At 45.2% G+C, this 25,357-nt stretch overlaps 1 protein-coding gene across 2 annotated transcripts in view; it reads left to right on the top strand.

Annotated features, from left to right (window-relative positions):
* Window positions 1-25,357, top strand: part of ADGRG2 (adhesion G protein-coupled receptor G2) — a 122,481-nt gene that overhangs the window by 24,154 nt on the left and 72,970 nt on the right. For both annotated transcript variants that reach the window (XM_045472620.1, XM_045472619.1), the window contains exon 2: window positions 15,607-15,649. The gene's annotated coding sequence lies outside the window, so the exon portion shown is untranslated. The remainder of the gene's footprint in view (window positions 1-15,606; window positions 15,650-25,357) is intronic.

Genomic DNA, 25,357 nt, shown 5'->3' with positions numbered 1-25,357 from the left:
AGTAAGTGGAAATTCGTTTCCTCAAGAAGTTAAGGACCCAGTGAAATTATTACTCACACGCCTAACAACAAAGCTAAGCCAGACTTTTGCTAAGCACTGTGTCTGGAAGGCTGAATATTGTTTAGGTTGTGGGCTGTGCATTAGATATGTGCACTTGCTTTTGTAGCCGTGAAGCGGTATTTTCTTCCAGCGAACATCAGGTAGCTTGTCGAATGTGCTGTAATAGAGCTTGGCACCTTAAGCAAAGAACCCTTCTCTCTGCGGCAATGTGCCTATTCAGTTAAGCAATATTTTGCCGTTAGCTTTAACCATGAGCTTGAATTGAACTCTGAAGAAAAAGTAGACCAAGTGACAATACGACTTGCCAAGGCCTGAACCAAGCCAGGGACAAATATATGTGTTTCCCCGCACAGTCCACCCAAATGATTCCTTACTGTTCCCTAGACCACTCCCACTGAACAACTGAACCCGCCCCCGTTTGCCAGGGTGGGGCGAGAGGAGGGCTTAAACATGCACACGCACACACGCGCGCACACACACGCACATGCACACACACACACTCACTCAGAGTTAATGAAGCTTGCAACAAACCTCAAGTTATTCTGTTAACTAAACCTAAATCAAGCCAATAATTCATTTAGATTTTAACCAGCTATTTTGGAGATTGTTTTGCGTGGCTTTAGTTCTTCCAAATGTTCACAACCCGTAAAATTGGTTTTGGAAATACAGGTTTCCCGTGCTGTCCAAAAGTAGAGCATTCTTATGAAACCTTTTATAAACCAAAATGGTGTAAAGCTGAAAGTGGGAGAAGCAATTAGCATTACGTAAAAGTGAAATGGTGAAACTTCCAGAAATGGGTAGTATTCCTATTGTCTTTTGGCTACAAGGAATCACAAAGTTGAGTTTGAGTTCCTTTGCAATAGTTTTTCTTCCCCTAGGTTTTCAGATGTCATTCTTTCATTCTTTCTCTATTTCCTTTTTTTTCAAGTTTATTTTGAGAGAGAGAGAGAGAGTATGCGTATGTGTGCCCATGGGGGAGGGGCAGAGAGAGAGAGAGAGAGGGAGAGAGAGAATCTGAAGCAGGCTCCATGCTGTCACCACAGAGCCCGACTTGGGGCTCAGTCTCATGAACCATGAGATCATGACCTGAATCGAAATCAAGAGTTGGACGCCCAACCGACTGAGCCACCCGGGCACCCCAGGATTGAATTAGTACGAATAAAGCACTTCAAATCCTGCCTGATCATAGCCTGCAGTTACTAGACTTTGGCTGTCATTTATCCGAACACCATGCCAACGCATCACTTAATTTTCCTCTGACTCGTTGCTTGGTTCCATCAAGTCCAGACTGATTCGCATCAGGAGTAATCTTTCCTGTCTGGGTAAGTGGGTGATCAGGGATCCTTCTTCCAGAGCGCTGTGTCTTTTCCCTGTGGCGCTCATCCCCAGCTCTCATCCCCCAGTGGGCCTCCGGGCATCTTTCGCAGGCCGCCTCTCAAAAATCTCCCCCGCACCCCCCCTCCCCGGCCAACACACACTTCATATCCACTTCCCAGCTTTGATTATCTGCTTGCTACTTATTACTAATAGCGTACAGATTCTATTGAGCAGCTAACAGTGTTTTTAGTGTAGTTTTGTTTTGCTATTGCTGGGATAGAGAAAACCCCAAAATATGCTGCTCGTGAGATTTTTTTTTGTTTTAAAAAATAATATATCTTTATTGTTAAAATTTTAGAGATTCCAGAAAACCGCAACAAAACAAATATAATTCAACTCGAGTCCCACCCTCCCCCCCCCCCATCTCCGAGTTGGCATCTTGAGGTGTAGTAAGAAGGCAAGTTTCCACCAGCTCTGGAGGGAGTGCATTTTCTAGTCTACTCCTGTAACTTCAGCTAAACAGCTCAGAAGCGGATGAAGACTTACCCTGTTCTCTAAATATTATGATTTGGATTCCTTTGGACTTGTGTCCATATTCTCATATGAAACTTGTCTGAGAGAAAAGGAGTGAAAAAGCTGAGTGAAAAGGAATGTTCCCTCGTGTGGAGTTTAGGGTCTCCTGGCATATCGGCCAAGCGTTGCCCGACTCCTGCCAACCTGAACGTCTAAACAGCAATGGTCACGCCGTGACTCAGTTTGTCTCTGCTGACTTTCCTTATAATACGGAGCAAGCTGCACTCTCTCTGTGTCGTCTCCTCTAGGAATGTCATCCATCTCCTCGTGTGTTCCCTTCACGGCCCTCTTTCACACTTGAGACGGTTGCCTGTGTTTGTCCATTTACGTTTCTGTTTGCTTGAGTGCCCCATTGGCATGTGAGTTCCAGAAGGGCACAGTTGTATCCGTCCTGCTCCCTGGTGTGTTCCTAGTGTGGCGCCGTGAGCTGCCAGCCGACCAATCCTCAAACGTAGGCCTGGCCCCTCACGGCCCCTCGAGTATACTTTCTCTTCCGGTCTCCACATGCCTCTAACGAATGTCAAAGTCAATGATTCGGTGATCCGACCCTCCCACCGGCCGGTGCCTTGAGACAGAAAGCTCACTAAGCCTTCACACTCAGGGGTCGGGAGCCCACACCGGCTACGTCCTGGGGGGGCGATTGTGACGGGGTGGGGATGAGGAGCAGAGCACAGGGAAGGGGGGCCGCAGGGGGCTGGACGAGGTGGGGCCGCCGGGGAGGACAGAGCGCAGGTGTCTTCGGAGGAGCCCGTTCAGTTTTACCCACGACCCCAGGCGCGTGAGGCAGCCGAGCGGCCTGCCTGCCGCGCTTCAGCCCCGAAAGCTGGTGAGAGCGCTACGAAGCGGCACTTGCGAGCCGGTGGTGCCGGGAGCCAGACTCCACCCTGGGCACCTTTCCCGCACTTACTCACCCCTGCACACAAGAACCGTGAAGGGCAAACATCCCTGAAACAGGGATCATCCCTGTTTCATCGCTCTGGGCTGACAGCAGCGAGCCCGACGCGGGGCTCGAACTCCTGAACTGTGAGATCATGACCTGAGCCGAAGTCGGACGTTCAGCCGATGGAGCCGCCCAGGTGCCCCTTACGTATTTTGTCTTTAGTTACACCTTTGTGTGTTCCAACAACTGTGAGATGGGCACTGTTGATATTCTCTCCATTTTACATATGAAGAAACTGAGGTGCACGGAGAGACTGACTGACTTGCCCGAGGTTTTAGGGACGGCAGGTGGCACAGCCAGAATTCAAAGGCAGGTGCTTATGACCCTTGAAACGACTGCCACTTACTTCATGAGCGGGCCTGGCGACCTTTCTTTTCTATGGTTAAGATTTCTTGACAATTTACAGGGAGTTAAGAAGTTAGTGAATGTTTCTGACAAACCCCATTCGCCGCTTACCTGACCTTCCCATTCTGGTCCGTGTCTTTTCAACTTGACCCTTTCGGAGATGAACCTGGGAGACTGACTGAAATATTTGTTTCATATTTACCCTGCATTTTTTTTTTTTTTTTTTTTTTTTTACTGTAGAATTCTCCATGCATCCCCGAGACTAACCTCTGTGACTTCAGATGAGAGAAATAACTTCTGCTTTTTTCCTCCACATCCTCTTCATCGCTCCTGTTGAGTCACTACTCTTATCAGTAGAATGTTTCTGGCATTCCACATGCTGACTAGCAAAGTGTGGATTAATGGTCAACATCTGCATGGCAGAAGGACACGGGGGAGCTGCCTCCGGAGAGTAGCCTTTCTGCAGTCAAGTTTGCTGACCCCTCGTAACAGTTCAAGGTCAAACTAGATGGCACATATATTATCACACCGCTTTCCCTGCAGTGTATTAAAGTGACTTACGGGCCTCTTAACAGGCAGGCCCCGTGCATCTCATGGTTCACGGAGACTTTGGGGTTTGGTGGCAGGTGATGAGCTTTGAGAGTCAGTCCACTCATGAGTTACGCTCCCATTTTTCCCAAAATCTCTGGGGAGTTTAGACGCTTCTCGCAAGGGAAAAAAAAAAAATAGTACTCCCACATCACTTGGAACACCTCAGTTTTGGAAAAATCATTAAAAAAAAATATTGTGAAGCCACCCATGCTGCATCAGTGCTGGAGGGTCATTTGGGAAAAGGCAGCGTCCAGACGCTTGTGGGAGGTAGGATTTTTACGGGCCGTCTGTGCGTCCAGTTTTGCAGTCTTCAGAGGACTCCACTGGGGCCGTCGGTGCAAACCGTTGAACCCGACAAGTCGTCTGCCAGCCCTCCCGGAAAAACACACTGACAAATCACAGCACTGGGTGGGTCACAGAGGCTAGTACTAAAAAAAGAAGAAAATGGATGGCCCTGCTCTGGTGTGAGGCCAGGGCGGGGTGCCTCGGCCAAGTTCTCCGGTGAGAGAGGAGTTTCCGCCACCTCGGGCTTTCCCCACCCTGCCTTACACCACCCAGTCTGTAAAAATAACTCCGCTTCTGGAGGAGCCAAGTAGTCCTTTGAAGGCAACATAAGCAAAAGGAGCAGGTAGTGTTGATGCCTTAAGAGAACATCCCGATGAGGGAGGAAATAAAATAAAACGAGAAGGCCAGTTTGAAATGGGAGGTTTTCCTGGATGTCCGAGAGCTGATTGGAACGGCACTGACCTCCAGTTTCTGAGGCCCGGCCCAGCAGACCTGTGCTGTGGCTAAAGCTCCTCCCTGGGGTCTCTTCCCTTTCCCCGCCCCTCTGCTTTCGCCCTCCCTGGGAGAAGCCCTCTCCAAGCTAACGGGCAGCTTTCTACCTCAGTGCTCCTGTGTTGTCCGGGCCTTGACCCCATTGGGCCCTTCCCAGCCATCCATGCCTGTGGTGGCCCTACTCCCCATTGAAGCTGACACACTTCTCTGTTAATGACCCTGGTATTTGAAATTCATGTTCTTTAGTGGGTTGCGTTGCCTTACAAAAGAAGCCTTGACAGGTTGTCTTTTAGAGGGCAGTTAAAAACAAAGAACTTCTGGGGCGCCTGGGTGCTTCAGTCCTCGAGCTTCCGGCTTTAGCTCAGGTCACGATCTCTTGGTTCATGGGTTCGAGCCCCGCATTGGGCTCTGTGCTGACCGGGTAGAGCCTGCTTGGGATTCTGTGTCTCCCTCTCTCTGTCCCTCCCCTGCTCATGCACACGTCTGTCCCTCACATTTGGGTTTACCCTTCTTCCTCCTGCCTTTGCCCCTCCTCATCCTCACCGGACACTTGACTGTAAGCTCGTCTTTTTATTTGTAGTTTTTTAAAAGTTTATTTATTTATTTTGAGTGAGCGGGGAAGGGGCAGAGAGAGAGAGGGAGAGAGAAAGAGAATCCCAAACAGGCTCTGTACCATCAGCGCAGAGCCCAGTGTGGGGCTCGAACTCACACCATGAGATCATGACCCGAGCCCAAATCGGATACTTAACAGACTGAGCCACCCAGGTGCCTCAAGCTCATCTTTTTTAAAGCCGGTCTCTGGTTAATCCTACCCACTCTGGTTTCCTCGTTCTGTGTCCCAGCCCCCAGTGAGGCCTTGACTGTCTACTATGTTGGTTTTTTGTTATTGTTGACACCTGACTCATTTCCACGTTGTCTCACAGGGACTGATGTGAGGGGGAGAGCTGGGGATTGACGTTAACCCTGTACAAATTGTATGTGACCACAAAAGTCAGGTGTGATGAACTGGGTTCTAGCCCACACTTGGCCGCTTACTACCTCTGAGCCTCTCTTGCCTCGTTGAAATCGAGGCTGTGCCTTCCACTGGCTCACCCTCAATATCCAATCCAGACACAAGGCCCACTGATGCTCCCTTCCAGATACTCCTCGCCTATGTCTGTATCTCATCACCACTACCACCGGCCTCAGCCAAGCTAGCGTCTCTCTTCTCAAATACTCATATCCCTTCCTCGGGGGTATAGAGCCGGGCCAACTACTGCCCATGGGCAACCGCCCCATGGTTTTGAAAATCAAGTTGCATTGTCACCCAGCCACGTCCATTCATTTACGTTTTGTCCGTGGCTGTTCTCTTGCCGCAGTGGCGGAGTTGAGTAGCTGCAGCAGGGATCCTATAGCCTTCAAAGCTGGCAATATTTGCCATCTGCCCCTTCACAGAAGAAGTTTGTCGAGCCCTGGGGAAACTGATTTGTATCATCATGTTGAATCTTCCTCCTTTTGCAAACCCTGAATTCCATTATATTTGTGTGTGTATGACATAAGTCTATAGTTTCCATTTCCTTGATTATACATCTGACTTTGGATTTTTGTTTTATTGAATTGCTCAGACCTTCAGAACAGTGTTTGAGATGGAGAGTAGAAATCCCAAACTGGAACCCCCACTCCACTCTGTTCCTCCGTAATCCATTTTCCACTCAACAGCCAGAACAGTCTTGCCAAAATGTGAACACATCACCCTTGGTTTAAAGTCCTTCAGCGCCTTTCCATTGCTCTGAGAACAAGACACGAATCCTCACCTTGGCCACCAGGAGCCCGTATGAACTGAGTCTTGTCTGCTCCCTCAGTCTCATCTCCGAGTGCCCCCCCACCCCTCTGCGTCCTGCCCACTCTGACATGTTTTTGGTTTGTTGCATAGGTCATATTCCCTCCTGCCACGGTGCCTTTGCACGTGCTGCTTCTACTTTGTATGGTCTTTCCCTGCCTCTTTTTGGGTTCACTCCTCCCACTTATCCTTCGGGTTTTAGCATCACTTCCACAGGGAAGCCATCCGTGACCCCCTAGGTCAAATCCCACTCTCTTCACTTGGAGGTCCACATGCTTTTCTTGGCGGCACTTACCACATTTGCATTTCTTGGTGTTAATTTTTATATCACATCTTTGCTTCCCTGGCAGATGATAAGCTTCCTGAAGGCAGGACTTACTTTGCTTTCCAGTGTATCCCCACTACCTAGTATGGGGCCTGGCAAACATTTGTGGGTCACTTGAGGTCATGTATGCAAAAGCATCTTGTCTATCATAAACCATTGTACAAATGGAAGAAGTTATTACTCTTAACAGATGAGAAGGAGGAAAAGTAATTCTCTCTAAATGATGAGGCTCTATAACAGTTTGAGAACATAGGAAGGGAAATATTAAAGATGCTTGAAGCAGTAAACCTCCTCTGCTCTGCCAGAGGATGGCTTCAGGGGCCACCTGGGTGGCTCAGTCAATGAAGCCACCGACTTTTGGCTTCGGCTCAGGTCGTGATCTCACGGCTGTGAGATCGAGCCCTGCCTCGGGCTCTGTGCTGACAGCATGGAGACTGCTTGGGATTGTCTCTCTCTCTCTCTCTCTCTCTCTCCCCCCCCCCCGTCTCCCTCTCTCTCCCCCTCTCCCCCCCCCCACTCGCAAGTGCCCACTGTCTCTCCCTCTCTCTCAAAATAAACTTAAAAAAAGGACAGCATTCAGAAATTGAGAAAAATCTTAGAAATGTGTACCAGAGGGTATACTTCCAATTAAACCTTGTTGATGGAAGCCGTTAAAATTTCTGTCCACCTCACACTTTGGTGGTCAGTTTGAAATACATTCACACATGCACCTAGAGAAGGAGAGAGCTTCTCCAAGGAATCTTGAGGGAGAGAATCTCATTTAAAACATCACACACACACACACACACACGAACATTTATCCAACCCTGACATCTAATTTGACCTTTCTAAAAATTAACGTAACCACAAACAAATGGCAGGTTCCAGGACACCAGGGAAAAGTAAGCTTTTAAAAAGTCTGAAAAAACATCATTCGGGGGAAAAATAAGTTAGGGAATAAAGTGCAGACTCTAAATGTGGAAGAGGAAAGAAAAGCATTTTAAGGAATGACCTTCTGGCTTCTGAGTTGTACTGAGTGGTTTGGTGTCATTAGTAAGATGATCCTATTGATTGTCTTTTATTCGTGTAGTAAACAAATGGAAATCTAAGCATTTTACCACTCACAATGCGTTGTTTCCTGTAGTTATAAATATATTTTCTGCTTACTTAGCCTCAGCAGCCACATGAGAGAAAGGGTCTTGGGCTATGCCCTTTAACCCTTGGGTGTCTGGCTTGAAAGGTCCATTTTCTTATGACACTTCCCTGCTGGCGGGTAGAGGGGAGGGCTGGAACCCCTCAGTGACCCACTCAGCAGGTCACAGTGACAAATGACTCCCCCCGGGAGATTGTCACCAGCAAATGTCCGGAGCTGGGCTGCCAACTCGGCCAAGAGTCTGCCTCCTGGCCTGCTGGTCTCCAGAAACATCTTGCCGAATCACTTTAGGAGTGGGGCCTTAGACCTTGCAAGGTCTGCATGGTCAGCTTGGTGGCTTTCAAAACGAGTGGGTTAGAAGAAAAGGGTTGTGAATTCGAAATAGTCCAGACCAGTGGCTTGTACCAAGTGGGCCCTAAAAGGGTACTTTGTAGTACTTGTAGAAGGAAAGGAAGAAAGCAAGAAGTGTATGTGTGTGTGTGTGTGTGTGTGTGTGTGTGTGTTGGGGGGGGTGGTAATGAAAGGAAGAAAGGGTAGAGAAGGAAGAGACAGAATGAAGAGGAAGGAAAGGAAGAAAGAAAGTATATAAATTAGCTTTTCCTATGTAACAAAACGCCCCCAAATTTAGCGGCTTAATAAAGCCACAGCCATTTTATTAATTCTCAATTCTGGAGTCTGTAGTTGGCCTGGGCCCAGCTAGATGGTCCTGCTGGTCTCAGTTGGTCTCATTTATGCACCTGCATCAGCTGCCAGTCAGCCAGATGACTGTCCCCGGGGGTTGGCACAGTGGCGATGACTGGGCTGGTGCCTTTCGCCATGTGGCGGGCTAGCTCGGGCTTGTATATGTGCTTACGCGGTGGTTTGAGGGCGCCAGGAACAGCAAGAGGGTGCGAACTTGTGTGCTTGTATCCCATTTGCTGATGTCCTCTTGGGCAAAAGCAAGGGGCAAGGCTGGCCCACGTTCTGGGGGTGGAGAAATAGACTCCGCCTTTTGATAGGAGGCCCCGTAAAGTCGCCTTGCAAATGGACAAGCGCGCTGGGATGGCAAGCATGCATGGTGTACGTGTTTTGTACACCTCGTTTTGCAATCTACCACCAAAGAGAAGGACTAGAAATTTATTTTGCGGGCACAGTTGGCAGAGACACAACAGTGTCGAGGGTGAGGGTGAGGGTGTCACGTTGAAATAAAAAGTGCTACTAATGAATCACCAGGTTCCTATCTTGCGCACTTTATCTGTCAAATACGACTGGATAATAATGTGACTTCTTACTCATTTCCAGGGGGAACAATGAAACCTTCATGGGCAAAGGTTTCTTCATCTTTTCACTCCTGACATGGGACTAAGGAACAGTTAAGTCTGTAGTACGTCTCCACCGGCAAATATATTTGGACACAAAGATGTTTAATGCTTCACACTTTATTTTTAGCCCCAATATCATGTCAAATGTACAACAAAAATTTAACAAACAAAGGAAAAATTGACGTGGGGTTTTTCTTAGTTGCTTGGTGGAGCCTCTCCTACCTGTACAATGGTTTGGGCTTTGTCCCCGTTTATATATGTTTTCATTGTATTTTATCTCATTATTGAAAATACAATATCAAAACATAGTTCAAGTAGAGGGAAATGCCCAGAATTTGTTGCTACCCAGTGGAAAGGGAAGTTAGGAGTTAGAAAATCCCGGGTATGACAATTGGGGTCGATTTAAGGTTGTGGTGGTTACCTAAATTCAGTTTTCGTGGCGAAATGTTTCCAAAGAAACGGAAGATGGTTCGCCTCGGGTTAACTTTGTATGAATGTATAGTTTAGTCTAAGACTTGTATTAAAAAAAAGTATTCTTTCAGGGGCACTTGGGTGGCTCAGTCCGTTAAGTGTCCGACTCTTGATTTTGGCTTAGGTCGCAATCTCGTGGTTCGTGAGATTGTGAGATTGAGCCCCGTGTCCGGCTCTATGCTGACGGTGCGGAGCCTGCTTGGGATTCTCTCCGTCTCCCTCTATACCTGCCCCTCCCCTGCTTGTGCTCTCTCTCTCTCTCTCTCTCAAAATAAATAAACTTAAAAAAAGTTAAAAATATTCTTTTTGTGAAACCGTAAACTAACGCTCTGAGAAAGAACTAATTGGTATGTCCTCGCAGACGTATTTACTTTTAAGGTGGTAATTATTTGTACCCTAGAGCAAGTGATGCTTTGTTCTGAAACACCTTTAATTGCACCTTGTCCTGTGGAGGGCTGTGGTTGCCTCCCTCAGAGAGTTGGATCTGATTATCAGGGAGTCATTCCATGGTGGGTCCTTGGCACGCGGGCTTCTATACCGCTCTTCCAGCTCTGGACAGAGGTAACCGTCCACATTTGAGGTCTTGGAGTAATTTGGCAAATGTCAGGCTAGGTAAGGGGAGAGAAGGAAAGGAGGGACATTGTAGGACGAGGGAGAGTATGGGTACGCTGGAGAGATATTGTGGGTTGGGGTCCAGACCACCACAATAAAGCAAGTCAGATGAAGTTTTTGGTCTCCCAAGCGCATATGAAAGTTATGTTTACACTTCGTTGGAAGCGTTACGTGTTAATTGCTAAGTGTACGATAATCGCATTGCACAAAACAGCGTACGCGCCTGAATTCAAAAATACTTTATTGCTAAAAAATGCTCACCATCATCTGAAGCTGTCAGCCACTTGTAATCACTGACCACAGATCACTATAACAAATACAATAATGATGAACAAGGTCGAAATATTGTGAGGATGAGCAAAACGTGACCTAGAGACAGAAAGTGAGCAAATGCTGTTGGAAGGGAGGTAGCGACAGACCTGCTTCATGCAGGATTGTCACAGCCCTTCCATTTGCCACAACCCTTCAATCTGTAAACCCCAAAACCTCCCCGCAGTATCCTTGAGGCTCAATCAAGCGAAGCACAGTGAAACAAGTTAACGCCTGTTGAAGGGAAGGGCAGAGAGAACAATGGGGAGGGGGGAGAGAGGAAAGGAGTTGAGTGTAGGAAAAATAGTATGGCAGCTACTTTCCCTGGCCTGGTCTGTTCCATTTACCACAGGCACGATGAGGTCATCTCCTTAGATGTTTGAGAAAGCAATTCCACAAGCTCTGTCACTTCTGCAAAAGAACAGCGATCAACACCAGGGCATCCGTCCTCCTATTTAACTTAAATCTTGGGCTATGGTTTAAGCCACCGTTCCTCCTCCTCTGCCCCTCAGAGAGCTGGAGAACACCTAGCTGCCTTTTTTTTTTCTTTTTCCTGTGAGTGTCTTGTGTACTCAGCGGCTATTAGTCATGATCCATCACGATCTCCCTGTGGACACGCAGTGTGAATTTTTCCCAGTCCATTCACATGATGTATTTTTAAAAAATTTTTTAAATGTTTTTTATTTATTTTTGAGAGAGAGAGAGAGAGAGAGACAGACAGACAGACAGAGACAGAGCCAGAGCATGACAGGGGAAGGGGCAGAGAGAGAGGGAGACACAGAATGTGAAGCAGGCCCCAGGCTCCTAGATGTCAGCACAGAGCCCGAAGCGGGGCTTGAACCCACTAACGGTGACATCATGATCTGAGCCGAAGTCGGACGCTCAACCTACTGAGCCACCCGGGTGCCCCGTTCACATATTTTTAATACGTTCCATTGGTTTTCTGCTCCATCTCTCCAGGGTCCCTTCTGGCCATCCTCTGTTTTGCTCTTTATGCGTCAGGAACGTCAGCTGATTCCAAGTCCTGCCCACTCCGTGCCTGTCATGGGCTCTGTGTCTTGATTAAGGCTGTTTCCTCTCCGGAATGCTCTTTCCTATTTCTTCACGTAAAAGGGGTCGTGCACCCTTTGGGATGCAGCATGACTGTTACCTCCTCGAGGTGTTCCATGCCTGCATCCGTTTCCCTGCACTGGTTGAGTTTCCTTCCTCAGAGCTCCTGCCATGCCTGTGACAGAGTCTGCAGCCGGTTCATCTGGCGCTTCCAGAAAACTCGACATTCTGGATTCAGGCTCCGAAGCTCCTCTTGGCCGGGCACCCTTCGGCAGGGTGCAGCCTGCGGAGCCATACAGAGTGGCCCTGTTATTGGCATGTAGTAGGCATTCAGTAAATGTTTGTTGCATGAATTATCTTTAGAGTTTTCCAGAGCCTTGTCACAATTTAACTCTTCTCGAGCAGTCTGTGTGGGTGAAGATCTTATTAGGTTGGGTCTGATCAGCAGTGGGACCACCGCACGGTTCTGCCATCCCTCTTTTGTTTGTGCCTCGATGGTGATACCCACTACTCTCCAGTCCGGAACCTGCATATCCCTGGCCTTCTGTGCGTGCCCACAAGCCTAACCTTCAGCGTCATCTCTGACAGTGCAATTTGCTTTTCCTACTAGTGTGGAGAAGCTTCTCTTTGTTGATTTCTGCCCTCGTTCCCGATTTATCACAGCCTCTGTGTTCTCTGGCCCTTTCTTCCCTGGTGGTGTCAATGCCAGGAACCCTCTGCCATTCTCTGTCCCTCGGTCCGGGCCACTACTTAATCATTAGGTTTCAGATGACGTGCTGAGTCTTCCAGGAGGGCCTTGTGTCGCCAGCCAGCCAGCCAGCCAGCCAGCGGGGGTTTTTCTTTTTGTTTTTTAAATTGATCCCTGGACCAGCTTCGCATTGCCCCAGAGGGCAGTGGTACAACTGCCTGGGGCTGGCTGGCTGTTACTTGTGTGCTTGGCCTCTTCTGCTGATTACCCCCAGGATGCTTGGGTCCTGTGGCCGGCACCCAGGGCCTCTGCGGTCTGTGAGCTCGGGAGTCCCGATCCTTGGATGGGGGCTTGCCTCTCTGAGAGCTTACTTGACACTGGAGCGGGGCTCTGACCATATACGCAGCATTTCTTCCCACCCAAACCACTTGTCCAGTCTGCTTACCCTTTTTCTCTCCCTGCTCGCGCTGGTATTACCCTGGCTTTTAGCCAGCTTGATAAATGGAGGAAGTTGGATGTACTTCCAGCCTCCCGGATGTCATGCTCTGGGGCAGTCTGCAACTGCGGGAGGTTTCAGTTAATCCCAGCTGTCGGTGAATTTGCTGTTCTCTGAGAACTTTCTCTGTTCTGTGCCATGTCTTACATAAGTCGATAGGGTTCCTTTTGTGACTTGCCCTTTCCTTTCAGTGATGTAAGGAGCCCAAACATTGGCAGTCACTGTACCCTCCCCCCCTCCCCCCCCCCCCATGGTCTCTCTTTCTTTCTAAGTGGATTAGGGCAGGGCCAGCGGACATGGCCTCCAGCTGAGCCATTGATGGCATTAGCTCCTAGTCAGCCTCCCTCCCTCTGAGCTTGATTTGGGAGCTCTTTCTGGAGAACCTGGATGTCTTGGCTCTCCTTCTCTCCTGCTTTTCTTAGCTGGAAGAAATAGATTTCATTGCATAAGCAATACACGAATACGTGTCTTGTGTTCATCCTTTCCCCCATCACACTGCGTTCTGTGGAGGCTTGGTGGGTTTCCTTCCAGGCTTTTTCATGTGCATTCGCACTTGCCCCTACTTAAATAAGTATGCACACGTAGAGCTTTGCTTCTTTCTTACCAGATCCTAGTTTGTGTATTATTAGGAATACTTGATTTTTTTTCTTCTGGCCTACATGTACTCACAATCTCTATATGTCAATACGTGTAGGTCAACTTCATTTTCTTAAGCATTGCATAATATTCCATAATATGGATGGACCATTATTTTTTTTTAATGTTTATTTATTTTTGAAGGAGAGGGAGAGTGTGAGCGGGGAGGGACAGAGAGAGGGAGGCACAGAATCGGAAGCAGGCTCCAGGCTCCGAGCCGTCAGCACAGAGCCCGACGCAGGGCTCGAACTCGCAAACCGCGAGATTGTGACCTGAGCCGAAGTCAGATGCTTAACCGCCTGAGCCACCCAGGTGCCCCCGGATGGGCCATTCTTTATTTAACTGTTCATCTGCTGATGGGTGCTTTAGCTTCCCCCACACTGGAAGCTGCAACGACAGCTTTTTTGTGTGTATGTGTATCAATGTTTCTGTAGGGACAACCTCTGGAATTAGAATTTCTGAATCAAAAGCTATACACCCTTCACATTTCAAAACCTAGCTGAACTATTCTCTCAAAGTTGATGTTTCCACTAACACTGTATGTGACTGTTCATTTCCCCACATGCTCCCTAGCTCTGGATATTACTGGCCTTTAAAATTTTTTCCTCCAGTGGGCAAAACAAACCTCATTGTTGTTTGCCTTCTTTTTTTACCTGAAAGTACTCCAAAGGAGCAGAGAGAGCCTCATGTTGTTTATTAATAAACTTAGTTACCAAAAACCTTTGTGCTTCATTGTGGTTATCGATAAGGTTTTGAAGAGGCAATGTTCTTGAGTTGTGAAATTTCGTCAAAATCCCTAGGTAGAAAACCCTCATTTGCACAAATGTGAAGTGAAATTATTTCCATACTCAAGTCACAGTCGGTTTGTTTCTCTGTTTGATTATCTGAATGTTTTTCACTTGTTAATCCTACATTCATTCCACATTGAGCATTGGGCCATGTGTTTGCAATTTGTTCATCCTAGGACAGGATGTCATGCTTGGCCTTCGTTTTTGTCTTCTTTAAACATTGCTTAATGAAGTTTTTCTGTCATATCAGACTTTATTAAGAGCTACTTTTTTTTCTAAGATTTTATTTTTAAGTAATCTCTGTACCCAGTGTGGGGCTCGAACTCACAACCCCAAGATCAGGAGTCACATGCTCCACCAACTGAGCCACCAGGTGTCCCAAGAACTACTTTTTTTTTTTTTTGGTAAAGAACATATCATGATCAATAGAAACTCACCATGACTCCTTATTTGTTCTTTGAATTCATATCTTGGATTCTTCGTTGAGCATTGAACTTCTGTCTGTTGACTGAAGCCAGAAGTAGGTCACTTGGTTCCAAGATCACCTATAGATTGTTTCCTCTTAACAAATCTTGATTTGAAAACCGTTATGCCTGTATTTCACATGAGGGGACACCATTGTATGAAGTGAGTTCTCTTCTCGTATGAAGCGTATTAACTCTTCGAGTTAATAGTCATACCAGTGTTTTGGTTTCGAAGTAAAGCGTAATGGAATATTCTGAAAGATACAAGTCAGTTTGTCAACATTGCACTCTGCTTTGGGTGGGCATCCCTTTCCCTTTCGCCGGTATGCATCTGCCTTGTCCCTCACTCAGGTCATTGCCCATACCCCCACATCCCCCTTCCAATTCTGAGCCACACGTAACAGTCAATACGGTTATTTATGTGGTCCCTCTGTGGAGAAAGAATTCTGCCTCTGGCTTTAGGGGCACAAGAAACATAAATGACCCAATTCTTGGTATCAAGGAGTTTATGTTCTAGGGAAGTTAAGTCACAAAAACATAAAGAAATATCTGACAAAGCATGGTTTCTAGAAGGGACTCCCTTCCCCCCCCGACCCGGCCACTTCATTCTCCAGTGCCCCTATGATGCTGTTAATGAAGCCTGAGACTGAGCAGTCATAAACGCTACTAAAACATTAACCCGCTCCTCCCCAACAGTGGCTTTGGACTGGTCTTCAGTTTAAAATGAGTTCCTTAAGAGCCGGGTTTGCTTCCTCCATTTCTTTTGTTAACTCTGCTTCCAAGTTCAAGCCCTGGTATATGGCAGGGTGGTCTGTGGGCCATGGCTGATGGGCTGATGGTAGCTTGAAGCATTACGGTGCCAAGAAGCCAACTTGCCATTGATCTAATTTTTTTTTTTTTTTTCATTTTCAGATTTGTGCAGAGTCTCCATCTTTTCTTTTGAACTTCCTGTCAGGTGAGTGAGGCTATTTCTATGTGATAGTATTGTAGAAATAATGAACATTTTTGATTGTTTTTTTTTTTCCCTCAAATGACCTCCCTTCATTTCAAATCCCCATCCCCTTAACTACTGTATTCTGTTTTGTTTTGTTTTAAACTCCTCACTCCCACTTGGAGGCTTCTTCTGTAGACATTTTCTTTTCCTCAGGGATTCTATTGTGGAACCATTTCTTCTTGCTAGTCCAGTTGTTTTTTTGAGAACTTTCACTAATGGGTACAGATTTTGAAGTTATGTGGCGCAATAAACTCTGGGGAAGGAAAACGATCATTTCCAGAGAACTCTTTGGGATTTGGTTTCACTCTTTTCCCCTTTCCTTCTCCCTGGACTGACTTCCCTGTCTCCAATAGCTCTTCTCACGCATTGAAATGGACTACTGAACATTCTCTTTCTTTTTTAAAAAAACTTTATTTTGGGGAGAGAGAGAGAGCATGAGAGGGGGAGGGGCAGAGAGAGAGGAGGGACAGAGGATCCGAAGTAGGCTCTGTGCTGATAGCAGAGAGCCTGATGAGGGACTCGACTCATGAACCGTGAGATCATGACCTGAGCTGAAGTTGGACGCTCAACTGACTGAGCCACCCAGGCGCCCCTGAACATTCTCTTTCTTACCTAAAGTGCTGTGCCCATGAAGCTTCCAAAGGCTCCTCCCAACCAGCTTTCTGCTCCCAACTCTTCTACACGGAATTAAAAGAATTTTTTTAATGTTTATTTATTTTTGAGAGAGAGAGAGGCAGAGAGAGAGGGAGACACAGAATCCGAAGCAGGCTCCAGGCTCCGAGCTGTCAGCACAGAGCCCGACGCGGGGCTCGAACCCCCGAACTGCGAGATCATGACCTGAGCTGAAGTCGGATGCTTAACCGACTGAGCCACCCAGGCACCCCTACACAGGACTTTTTAAACCACTACTGACTTATACTTCCTGTTTCCTTTGAGACACCTAAATATTGCTTATTTCTGGTTCTTGACTGGTGTAAACAATAGAAATCTTGTAACTGATAACAACGGTTTATTGCAGTTAACGTAAATTAGAACAATCCTATTATAATTTAAATGATAAATAATACACGTTGTTACTATGTTAAATCCCGATAAGTTATTATTGTAAATAAGGTTAAAATGTCTGAGCAAGGTCACCCAGCTAGTGAATGGCCACGCTGGGACTTGAAGCAGAAGTTGGCCCGGTGTGATGACAAAAGCAAGGAAGGACACAGAATACTGGCGGGTGGTTTGCTTTCCTTCGTACCTCACTTCTTCTCAAATACGATCTCCTGATGATACAAACCGTGTACTTCTGCCCCACCCCTGTCCCCATCTTTCGGTACAGATCACCATCTTGAGGAGGCTTGTAAGGAGAGTCTCCTATTTTTTTCCTCTCCATATTGATGAAATTATTGTGTAGCCACAGATTCCAGACAAAATCAATTAAAACATCTTTTTTTGAGTGCCTGCTGTGGGTGGAGTTGCATGCCGCTGGGGTGGGGGTGAGGTAGAGACTGAGTCTATACAGGAGAGGATGTTGTGTTCTGGTGCCTTGTTTTTGTTTTTAGGCTAAGTTGACTCACATGGACCATGAAGAGAAAGTTAAAAAAAAAAAAAAAAAAAAAGTCACTATTTATTTGGCTACACCAATGACCAGTGAGTCCAAGTGCATAGTGGCTGTGAGTTCTGGAGGGCAGGAAAGATATCTGTCCTGTTTATCGTAGTATCATAAGTCCCATGTGTAGTACCTTGCATGTAACAGAACCTCAATAAATTTTTGTAAACTAGATGAATGATAAGAGACTTAATGACAGAGAACAAATGGAGGGAGGTGGACGGGAGATGGGCTAAATAGGTGATGGGTACTAAGGAGGGCACTTGTGATGAGCAGTGGGTATTGTACGTAAGTGAAAAATCACTAAATTCTACACCTGAAACCAATTTCACCATATATGTTAACCAACTAGAATTTAAATAAAAACTTGAAACAACAACGTCAGCAAAACTAGATGAATGTAGGAAATAATTCCAAAATCTTAAAGTTTATTTTTTTAGTTTGAGAGGGAGAGAGTACATGTGCACATGAGCAGGGGAGGGGCAGAGAGAGAGAGAGAGAGAGAGGGAGACAGAGAATCCCAAGCAGGCTCCGTGCTGTCAGCGTAGGGCCCGACGCGGGGCTCGAGCCCACGAACCGTGAGATCGTGACCTGAGCCAAAACCAAGAGTCGGGTACTTAACCAAATGAGCCACCCAGGTGCCTCCAGATGAAGAATTTATGTCCGGAGAATTTAAGGGACAGATTAAGGTCACACTGTAGGTGGTGGAGCCTGGATTCGAAGGCAGGCGGACGGCTGTACCATGCATGCTTTTGTTCGACATATTTACCGGGCGTTGGGAGAGGAGCCTGAAGACTGAGGGGAGAGACAAAGCAGGCTTTCGCTTGCCTTTGGGTAATTCACTCATGGGTATTCAAGAGGATGGTGGATTGCAGGTAGGGCAGCAGAGAAATTTGGAGATGACTGAGGGAGTTGAAAAGTAGAAGGCCTCTCACAGAGTTTTGTTTACTTTAAGTGCACGATTTATTTCTAATCTTGCATATCTGGTATCGCATTCACTTGTATTGAATAAAGCTTTTTTTCCCCCTGTGTTAGAAAGCACTTAATGCTTCCTGAGGAAATCATTTTGCACCGTCAAGACCCAACGAATCCTGTCCTTCCATTTGCTTCTAGAGACGTGAAAGCTTCATATTACAATCATGCCATATGGTTCCCCCTTGACTTGACTTCGCTATGATAGATGACGCACCAAGCTGCCATTTTGGAGTTCCTATGCAGCACTTACCGGTTAACCGAGTTTCTGTCATCGTTAGGACATGGGTGTTTGGGGGCATATGAGCGGTCATTTCTCTTTTTACAGCATTGCTGGCTTTAGTTCTTGATGACTTTCTCTTCAAAACATTTTGTTGCTGAAGTTTGGAATGGTTCCTTTTGTGCTATGTTTATTCAAATTACCCCAGTTTACAAGATTTGAAACTGCTGCTAGACATTTCTGTGAGCATTGCAGAGACTTCTGTAAATAGTCTCATTTGATTTATGAAATGGGTCAAACTGTGAGGACTGTCCTTGTCAGGTTTTGGCATCAGGGTTGTCCTAGCCTGGTGAAAATGAGTTAGGTTGTGCTGTCTGTCTCCGTTCCTGGAGTGTTTGTGCGACTGAAATTCTTGTTTTTTAAACATTTGCTAGAATCACCAGTGTAAACATCTGAGACCAGACTTTTCCTTGTCTTTGGGAAATTTTTTGAGACTTAATGGTTATACATCGATTCATGTTAACTATTTCTTCTTGATTCTTTGTTGGTAAGTTGTATGTTTTACATAGGGATTTGCCCATTTCTGTCTAGATTTTCAAAATTACTGAATAAAGCTATTCCTAAAATCCTTCAATCTTGTATGTTTATAGCATTTTCAGTTATGTTGCTTTTTAAATTCTTTCCATTGGTTATTTGCTGATACTCACTCTCTCTTTTCTTCCCCCTTTGCCTCCTTCCCTCCCCTCCTCTTAAATTTGCCAGAATTTTCTTTTCAAACACCATCCTGGGCTATGTTAATAACCTTTATTTTATGTCTTTTTTTTTTCTCTATCACTATTTTATGCTTTTATTTTTGTTATTTCCTTTCTAATTCTTTGGTTATTTTTAATGTTTTATTTATTTTGGAGAGACAGAGAGATACATAGCACGAGTGGGGAAGGGGCAGAGAGAGAGGGAGACAACAGAATCGAAGCAGGCTCCAGGCTCTGAGCTGTCAGCACAGACCCCGACGCGAGGCTCGAACTCATGAACTGTGAGATCATGACCTGAACTGAAGTTGGAGGCTCAACCAACAGAGCCACCCAGGCGCCCCCTAATTCCTTGGGTTTAATTTGCTGGGGTTTTTTTCTCAAACTTCTTGAGAAGGAGCTTAAGTTATTAATTTTAAGGCTTTCTTGTTTTCTAATATGTACATTTAAAGTTTTTATGTATTTAATTTATTTTAAATTTATTTAAATTAAAAAAAAATTTTTTAAATAGATTTTTGAGAGAAAGAGAGCGTGCGCACACGCATGCGTGTCGGGGAGGGGCAGAGAGAGAGAGAGAGAGACAGAATCCGAAGCAGGCTCCAGGCTTGGAGCTGTCAGCATAGAGCCCGATGCGGGGCTTGAACCCAAGAACCTCAAGATCATGACTTGAGCTGAAGTCGGACACTTAACCGACTGAGCCACCTAGGCGCCCCTCTAATATGTACATTTAAGATGTAAACTTTACAGATCTTTAGCTGTACCCCACATGTTTTGAAAAAGTGTTTTTATTATATTATCAAATATTTTCTTTTTTTTTCTTTTTTTTTTTTTTAATTTTTTTTTTTCAACGTTTATTTATTTTTGGGACAGAGAGAGACAGAGCATGAACGGGGGAGGGGCAGAGAGAGAGGGAGACACAGAACCGGAAACAGGCTCCAGGCTCTGAGCCATCAGCCCAGAGCCTGATGCGGGGCTCGAACTCACATATAGCAAGATCGTGACCTGGCTGAAGTCGGACGCTTAACCGACTGCGCCACCCAGGCGCCCCTCAAATATTTTCTAATATATGTTATGGCTTCTTCTTTGACCTCTAAGTTATTTGTTAAATAACAGCTTAACTTTTTGTTATGGCTTGATTGTCTTGTGGTCAGAGAACATGCTCCTTTTCTTTTCCCCAATTCTGTAAAACAGTTTTGAGACTTCTTGTATGGCTTGGTTTTCATAAATACTCCAAATGGAGTGGAGGGTTCATACATGGTCTTTAAGTCAGGTTCGTTAAATGTGTCATTCAAATATTCTGTATCCTTAGTGGCTTTCTTATTTGAATTTTACCAAATGAAAATAGAGATGTAAATTTGTCATCTTCCTATTGAATTGAACCTTTTAGGAATGAACCATTTTAGTTACAGGTAACGCTCTTTGCTTTAAAGTATTATTTGGGGCGCCTGGGTGGCTCAGTCGGTAAGCTACTTAAGCTCCTCAGGAGAGTCAAAACAAATAAATAAACTTTAAAAATAAATAAATTTTAAAAAACCAAAAAATTAAAAAATTAGAAAATAGAAAGAAAGAAAGAGAGAAAGAGAGAAAGAGAGAAAGAAAGGAAGGAAGGAAGGAAGAAAGAAAGAAAGACAGACAGACAGACAGACAGAAAGAAAGAAAGAAAGAAAGAAAGAAAGAAAGAAAGAAAGAAAGAAAAAGATCACCCAAGATTCATCTTGGTCCAGGGCCCCCTTTTGTGGTTGCGGACTCTGATGTACATGGCAATCCCTGGGGTTGTACAGTGTGTATAAGCTACATGACTGTATGCCACAGCCCTGCCGGACCCCTCCAAGAAATGTGCTAGATCTCTTCAATTTCTTTAAACATACTAACAACGATCATATTTTGAAAGATACGTATGCCATCAGTGCAACTTTGAACGGCAGTAAATGATAAATCTATCTTTATCTAAATATAGAATAACTAGAGAATAAGATTTAAAAGGAGGGGGGCAATAGCTTGAGACCACTTTAGGGCAGGTCTCGGTAAGGGTTATGCTCTGTTACCTCTGGTTAATTGCCATAATTTGATTATACCATGGCTGCCACGACATCTGCAATGATCGATATTTTTTTTGACCTAAGTAACAAGGGGTGTGATAATTGTTCCGCAAGCCTCCTAGAAAATTTTATGCCTTTGAGATATTTACAGTGAGTCATAAGTGTTGACTAACCAGACTTGCACAAGTGGAAATTGAAAAGGGAGGTACTGGAGAGGTTCTCAGTACAAAGGAAGCAGTTGACTTGGATCATTCAACTGTCAAAGAAGTCAGAGAATCTCAAGGTTGCTTCCCCCCCCGCCCCAGAGTCTCTGGTTATATATTTAACTACTCTAAAAAAAAGAATCAGGAAACTATTAGTAAGAACATAACTAAATTTCTATTCAAAGTCGACTAAAAGACCCTGATTCAGCAAATACCTCAGAAAAAAAATTTTCTTCAGTGATCCAAGAATATATTGGGTTCAGTTATTCACACCAAACCTTCTGCTGGATACAATAAAAAATTGTGAACAAAATATTAAGAGCATTTTCTTAAATATAGCAAAGAGCTAACAAGAGAGAAAAGAATTACCAGGCCGGAGATGAAGGGAAAGCAAGAACTCAAGGAGGTAATGTAAACAAAGGAACCATTTCTGTGTGAGCTTATGGGCCTAATGAAGCAAACTGGAGCTCCAGATATGAAATACAAAAGAGAAGCTCAGAGACATGAAGAGAAAAATACAAGGCCTAACATATACTTAAAATTGAAAAAGGAGGGAGGGAAGAGTTTGAGAGAGAGAGAGAGAGAGCGAATGCACACACGCCGGCTGCTTCGGCTCAGGTCACCATCTCAGGGTTCGTGAGTTCAAGCCCTCTGCTGGCAGTGCAAAGCTTGCTTGGGATTCTTTCTCTCCGGGACTTCAGCTCTCTGTACCCTTTCCCCGCCCACGTGGTCTCTCTCTCTTTCTCTCAAAATACATAAATAAAACTTTTAAAAAAATGAAAGCATTATTTGTCTGATATTAGTATAATCTGATAATATAGTAAAAAATTAGTATATTTTCTTTTGCTTAGTATTGGCGTCGCACATCTTTCCCATCCTTTTGTTTTCAAACTTGCTGTATCATTATGTTCTAGTTGTGTCCTTGTAAATAGCATATTTGGATTCTTTTTTTCCAGTCTGATCATCTTTGCCTTTTAATTGAACCATTTAGTCCATTTATATATACATTTTTTAATATGTGTTTTGAGAGAGAGAGAGAGAAGGAGAGAGCGTGCATGAATGGGGGAGGAGCAGAGCGAGAGAGGGAGACAGAGAATCCCAAGCAGGCTCCGCACTGTCAGTGCAGAGCCCGACTCGGGGCTTGATCTCATGAACCGTGAGATCGTGACTTGAGCTGAAATCAAGAGTCAGATGCTTAACCTACTCAGCCACCCAGGTGCCCCAGAAGACTTTAACTTCTTAATTTCATTTTTTTACCTCCTAATTGATATATATATATCTGTATTATATACTATATATGTAAATAATATAGGTGTCATATTTTTATGCTATCATGTTTCATTTATCCCTGCAAGATATTAATGTTTTATACTGTAAACATTCATTTGGATTTACCAGTATATAGTGCCCCCGTTAGCTCTGGGAAACTGGGGTGTCTGACCTGTGTCTCCTGCATTAGAAGGTCCCTCTCTGGCCCTTCCCTAGTCATAGCCTCTCCAAAGGGTGAGAAGTTTGCAACACAAAGAAGTGATGCCCACCTGGAACCCCCTATCCGGTCATTCTGTGCCTATTTCTAGGACCTGAGCAGGCCTCTTCATGCTGCAGGTATACATCCCTTTAGACCTAAGGGATGACCAAGGGGTAGCTGCTTACAGGGAGAGAGGGGGGTTAAACGTACAGGCTGGGGTATCCGCATGCATACGCACAAAGCCTCTTGTAATTTGAGATGGAGCCCTAGTGGAAGAATAAGGGCAAATTGGACCTCCTTTTATTTTTTTTAAGTAAGCCCTGTGCCCATTGTGGGGCTTGAACTCATGACCCTGAGATCAAGAGTCATGTGTGGGGCACCTGGGTGGCTCAGTTGATTAAGCATCCAACTCTTGACTTCAGCTCGGGTCACTGATCTCATGGTTCGTGGATTCGAACCCCACGTGGGGCTCTGCGCTGACCGTGCAGAGCTTGCTTGGGATTCTCTCTCCCCATCTCTCTGCCTCTCCCATGCTCACTCGCATACTCTCTGTCTCAAAATACATAAGTAAACTTAAAAAAAGAAAGAATCACATGCGCTACCAACTGAGCCAGCCAGGAACCCGGATCTCCTTTTTTTTTAATTTTTTTTTTTTATGTTTATTTAGTTTTTGAGAGAGACGGACAGAGCACGAGTGGCAGAGGGGCGGAGAGAGAGAGGGTGACACAGAATCCGAAGTGGGCTCCAGGCTCTGAGCTGTCAGCACAGAGCCCGACATGGGGCTCGAACTCACGGACTGCAAGGTCATGACCTGAGCCGAAGTCGGCCGCTCAACCGACCGAGCCACCCAGGCGTCTCACCCTGGACCTCCTTTCAAACTCTTAACCTGTATATCACAAATGTTAGGAATGGGCCTGGTCACATATTAACCACTTTTCCTTCTCCTTCATTCCTTGTTGCATCTCAGATCTCATTGTTTGCGTACATCTTTTAGGATTTGTTTCAGTGAGGATTTGTAGGTAGTGAACGATATCACAGTTCTTGTTTGGTCTTCTGGCTTCCATTGTTTCTTCTGAGAAGATAGATGTCAGTCTATCACGTGCTCTTTTGAGGGTTAATTGTTTTCTCTCAAAGGCATAAAATTTTCTAGGAGGCTTGCGGAACAATTATCACACCCCTTGTTACTTAGGTCAAAAAAAATATCGATCATTGCAGATGTCGTGGCAGCCATGGTATAATCAAATTATGGCAATTAACCAGAGGTAACAGAGCATAACCCTTACCGAGACCTGCCCTAAAGTGGTCTCAAGCTATTGCCCCCCTCCTTTTAAATCTTATTCTCTAGTTATTCTATATTTAGATAAAGATAGATTTATCATTTACTGCCGTTCAAAGTTGCACTGATGGCATACGTATCTTTCAAAATATGATCGTTGTTAGTATGTTTAAAGAAATTGAAGAGATCTAGCACATTTCTTGGAGGGGTCCGGCAGGGCTGTGGGATACAGTCATGTAGCTTATACACACTGTACAACCCCAGGGATTGCCATGTACATCAGAGTCCGCAACCACAAAAGGGGGCCCTGGACCAAGATGAATCTTGGGTGATCTTTGTTTGTTTGTTTGTATGTTTGTTTATGTAATTATTAAGTTTATTTGTTTTGAGAGAGAGCATACATGCAAGCATGAGCAGGGGAGGGGCATCGAGAGAGAGAGAGAGAGAGAGAGAGAGAGAGAATGAATGAATGAATGAATGAATCCCAAGCAGGCTCTGTGCTGTCAGGGCGGAGCCCCACATGGGGCTCCATTTCACGACTGTGAGATCATGACCTGAGCTGAAATCAACAGTCAGACACTTAACCGACTGAGCCACCCAGGCGCCGCTAGATTTTACTGTTTAAATGCGAGCAGATCGTTTTCTTTGCAGTTGATGCTATCTCACCAGCCATGCTTAGCACCTTGAAAATGTGCTAAGAATCGATGGCTGTTCAAATCATCTTTCTCGATGGCCTAGATAGCACTGAGCTAACCCAACTTACACCAGAAAATGAAGAAAAGTTCTAGCTCAAAAAGGTAAAAATGAGTTTTGTGTATAATGAATAAGGCTTTCAAAATCCACAGATTTCCTCCTTGGTCAGTGATCCTAGGACGTGATGACTTAGCAGGGTGTTGTCTAGTTTATACAGAAGGCAATAGGAGCCACATTATTTTAAATGTGATAAAACATCTCCTTTTGGGAAATATATATTCAGCCTTGAGGAAAGGTATTTCAGCCTTGACAACTGAAAGCGGTCTTTTCCGTGGCACCTGGTCTGTAGTAAGTCCTTCTTGATCTGTGTTCTCTTTTCAAGATGATTGCTGGAATCACCCTTCATTCTGGCCTTTCCTGCTGTCATTGGGAGTTGAGTACAAGCTCTCTTC

The sequence above is a fragment of the Leopardus geoffroyi genome, chromosome X (assembly GCF_018350155.1).
Source record: "Leopardus geoffroyi isolate Oge1 chromosome X, O.geoffroyi_Oge1_pat1.0, whole genome shotgun sequence".
Lineage (NCBI taxonomy): Eukaryota > Metazoa > Chordata > Mammalia > Carnivora > Felidae > Leopardus > Leopardus geoffroyi.
Note: the sequence above shows the minus strand (reverse complement) of the source record. Positions and strands in the feature narration are given on the sequence as shown.